The sequence below is a fragment of the Cavia porcellus genome, unplaced genomic scaffold (assembly GCF_034190915.1).
Source record: "Cavia porcellus strain 051 isolate PalLab524CR breed Dunkin Hartley unplaced genomic scaffold, mCavPor4.1 scaffold_27, whole genome shotgun sequence".
NCBI classification, from domain to species: Eukaryota; Metazoa; Chordata; class Mammalia; order Rodentia; family Caviidae; genus Cavia; species Cavia porcellus.
In genome coordinates, this window is record NW_026947510.1 from 40,207,969 (window position 1) to 40,212,775 (window position 4,807).

Sequence of the window (4,807 nt, forward strand, 5' to 3'; positions counted from 1 at the left end):
CTCTGGCCTCAGCCTCCCAAGTGCTAGGGTTACAGGCAACTTCTAACCTGTCGCTGGGCCTACAGCCAGTCGTCACCAATCACGGTTCTAGGCAGACAACACAGTATTGGCCTGTTCTTGGGTGCACAAAGATGAGACTGAGGAAAATGTTACCAAATTGCAAATAGGGCTCAAATCAAATTTTTTCTTTTTTTTTTTTATCGGTACCAGGAATTGAACTCATGACTGCCTGCTTGCAAGGCAGGTGTTTATGCCACTGAGCTATATCCCCAGCCCCAACAAATTTTTTCTTAAAGTCACTGGTCTAGAGACTTCCTAAACTCAGCTCTTGAAGGTAGCCTGCAAATGAATTTATAAAATCTATATCTATTTCTTTCCCTATAGACTTTCCTCCTTATGGATATCAGTAAATATTTGCAGTAGAAGCAGGGAATAGAAGATTAAAAATGATTTTCACCAAAGAATAAAAATCTGATTTATGTAATTTAAAAATTCCAAGAGATCTTCTTCCAAGGAAAATAAACATCGAAGTGCTTTAACCAATACGAAAACTCAATTCGGCATGAACTTACCTAATGGCTGTGAGTAGGTACACCTCAGAGATATAAAATCACTAGGGTTTTATTTTTAGGGAGAGTCCTGGTCCAAAGAGCAAGCACTTTAGCTGAACCTGTGTTTTTGTCCATGCCTTCTGGGCAGACAACCAGGATTGTATTTGTAGTTTAACATGTTGTGTTTATTGCTCTTTGTAGCAAGAACACACAGCACGGAGAAATGTGGGATGTCTGACTCAGAGGATGTTAGGATTTATTATCGGCATGGGTCTGTGTTGGTTAACTGGGGAGTTTTGCTCAGGATTGCCTGGATTATTTGCTGTCTGGAAGTGGGTGTAGTCAATGTTGAGAGGCTGTAATTGGAAAATACACTAATGCATACCAGGATGGGAATCTCTGGTCATTTTTATGGTTTGGACAAAGTCATGTTTTTCTGTTTGTAGTTAGACATGGCTATAGATTGATCTTGCTTTTGTTTTGATTTTTTATGGTCTCTTAGGGCCTTGCTTGTGAAATTATGGTCAACAGAGCACTGGTGTAGCTTTGTCAGGTCAACTCCCAGTCCCTGCAAAGCCTAGGTGACAGTTCCCTCCAGTCACTATTGATACGGGCTGCTTTACCTTTCTGGGTAATGTGATACCCAGAAAAAGGGTTGCTCAGCAGTGGAAGTAGAAAAAGATACCTCAAAGCAAGTATTGGTAATGTTCAAGCACCACGCCAAAGATTGAGCTACTGTCTTCGAGTATTTTAATCCCACACTTAAACATCCATATTGTCTAATAATGTTCCCTATTTTATGTTCATCAAAGAACTTTCCATCTCAAATTCATCTTTCTGTGTAAGCATTCATAGAGGGTAAGAATATTCTGGTTTCCATGTAATCCTACTACTAAATCATGGTTTATATTTATCGTGTCTCTATATATTAACATATAATTTCTTTGGGTTTAAATTTGTATATTAAATAAGTCCATGATCTTACTTCCCTCCCTCCTTCCAATATCCTGCCTTCATTATCCTGCCCAAGTGGAAAACAAGACAAGCAAGCCACTGATGCAATCTCTACCATTGCCTAAGGTGGGTGAGGCAATCCCTTCATTGTGTCAAGAAGGGATCCAGATGGACAGACCCATTACGGTTTCTGTCTTGATGTCCTCCAAAGGCCTCATGCACTCCTAGGCAGAGTTTTTGGAGGGTGATTAGATGAGAGGCCGGCAGCTGCCTTCTTGTTAGGAGATGGGCCTGGTCGGGAGAGGCAGGTCACAGGGCTGACCTGGAACGGTGCATTTCCTTCCTCTGGCCTCTGGCCTGCCAGAACATGAGCAATTTCCCTTGCAGTGCTTCTCTGTCATGCTCTTCTGCCTTAGAGCCAGCTAATCATGGACTGAAAAGTGAACCAAAGTAAACCTCTTTAAATTGCCGGTGTGGAGCACTGATTGTGTCTCAGTGATGAGAAAGTGACCGAGGACTCCTCAACTATCCAAATACAGTGGGAGTAGATACCCTTTGCCGTGGAGGAACTGTATCACAGAACATTGCAGGGTATGACAAAGGTTACCCACTGCGGTTTAGAAGTACAGTGCTCCCCCAAATCTCCTGTTTGGAAATGTGGCCTGGTCAGAAGGGCAGGTCGTTGTGTGATTTTAAACTGTAAGGATGCCAGGCTCCTCCCTTCTTTGCGTGCTGGTCTTGGTGACCTGAGCAGCTTTTCCCCTGCTAAGCCTCTCTGCCAGGACTTTGTTTGCTGCACTGGAGTCACCAGATTATGGACTGAAACCTCACAACCAAATGAAGCTCTTCTCCTTTTAGTTGCAAGTATTGGTACTTTGTTCCAGTAATGGGAAAACTAAGTCTTCCCTTCACAAAACCTTTAATAATGTGTTCCAGATAAGGCGAATAGGACTAATGGAATCCCTATATTCCTGAAACTTTCAGTAGACATTAAATGAAGTCTACAAAACATACAATGCCTATGTGTTCTATCTTTCCTATACTGGACCTATATACCACTTGTCAGCTATAAAAATTCCCTTTCAACAGCAGTGAATAAGAGCACAAAAAACTCGTATCACAACCCTTCTTTCTTTCAGCCCCTTGACTAAAACTAGCCCGTGCTGAGTCTAACTGCAAAGAAGGCCAAAAGTATAGAGTAGTAGATGAAATTATTTTGTGGAGTATCATCTATCATTTTTGGAACATTTTTTGCCTACTGCCTAATTTGGCTTCTTTTGAGCCAACTTCTAACATGGTCTCATGATTTTTTTTTTTTTTTTAAAGAAAACAGAGCCTGTGGTTTCTTTTGAAAAATGACCAAAAATTTGTATCATTAGCTAGTATACATGTATCAGCAGTACCTAACTTCCTATCAGAAAGTGTTTAAGAAATATTTTTTTTTTGCTAAAGAAATCTGTGCTACAATTTTATAAATAGGCTGTGATGGTAGAGGTAAAAAACACTGCATTTCTCTGCTCATATGTGCTGGCTATGAATTTATTACCACTGAGCTTCTTTCATTAAAAGCTCCTGTTTTCTGAGGATGTAATCCCCCTCTCCAATTCACTCCTACCTGAAACAAGGATCTAAATCTGTAGAAATTATGTGCAGCTGTGCTCAGTGACAGGTTAAGCCCAAGATTTCCTGAAGTGAGTCCCACCTTCCAAATTGATCCTCGCTTAAGAACTTCTTTGGTATTCACCTTCCTAATTTGGGTAAAGTGCCAAGGTGTGCAGTTCTAAGTAAGATGGTGACCGTGGTCTCTAAATGTCTCAACGATCGTTTGAATCCCATAAAAAAATCTAAAATATTTTAAAGTAACTTCCCACCTGTATTTAAGAATAAGCAACACAAACTAGAATGTACACATTGAGATTTGAAATTAAAGAGCTAGATAACACGTAGAGTTTTATGTTGATTCCATGCCCTGGCAGATGTATCACTGTGACCCTCAATTCAGTTTAGGAAAGTAAAATGATCTTCAAAATAATTTTTAGGAGAAACTGTTATGTAACAAAGCAAAGCTCTGATATACAGTAACAAATCTACCCACACAGAATTGTATATAGCTTGTATTTCATATATATAATCTAACCAAAGCAAAACACTTTTGAAACCATGACATATGACCACAAATGTTTACCTAGAATCTGAAATGCCAATTCCTGTTTCTTGCAGATACAGTTAACATTTTAAGTATATTATCATTAAAAATTAAAAAACTTAGCAATATATCATAAATAATAAATTCTTCTATACAACATGAAACAAGTATCTGACAAATCTCAAGGAAATAAAAATGCTACAGATACTGGAGTATGTTTATGCTAAAACTCTTAACACTGATTTGATGCTGACAGAATTATGTTCAATCTTTGCATCTAAGTCATGAATTGACCTACTGTTCTACACTAAATACACTAAAAAAAAAAAACAAAAAAACAAAACCAAAGGCAAACAGGATTTGCTTTAATCTAGAAGAATAACTTCCAAGCAGACAGATGCATAAGACTTCAAAATAAAAACCTAAAAATTCAGCAGAGAAATTTACTATGAGATTAAAGTCCTTCTCCCACTATTTTAATCAATACCCTACCTTTTAGGGTTTCATCCACTTTTGATGGTACAGAATTCAGATGAAAGGCAGTTAAGGTACATTAGAAACTAATGTGTGCCTAGTACTAAGCACATGCTTAGGATAGTATTTGTTTCTAAAATACACAACCGCTAGACTTCACAGGATCCTATTTAAGTTGCAACATACTCAAGTGAAGTGTAGAATGGCACAAATACTTGTGAATACCTATTCCCAAGATTACTAGGTAGAAGTTACTAAAGAACTTTGAAACTGTATCAATTGATAGAGGTGTGTACTTTAATACCAAAGCACATAAAAACTTCAATAAAAACTCAAATGTAACCTTTTCTGATTCTGTAATAGTCTAGGAATGATTTAAAAGGGGCTCTTTCATTCACTAAGTATCAATTCAAACTTCTGAAGCAAGGAGGTAATCTTTGAGAATATTACTTCTACGCAACAAAAAACTGAGTCAAACTATTTATAATACCTCTCAATTTCCCTAAAGCCAGTATAATCTTGAAGGAAAATACTTTTTTCTTCATTACTGAAATCTAAAACTGTGTTTAGTATGTTTTTAGTAAAATCATTCTGTTGCCAAAGTGGTAGTTCCTCAAAAATCTACATTTTAAATATTTGCTTCTTTTCTGCCCATAAAACAGGGTTTCACTAACACAGACAG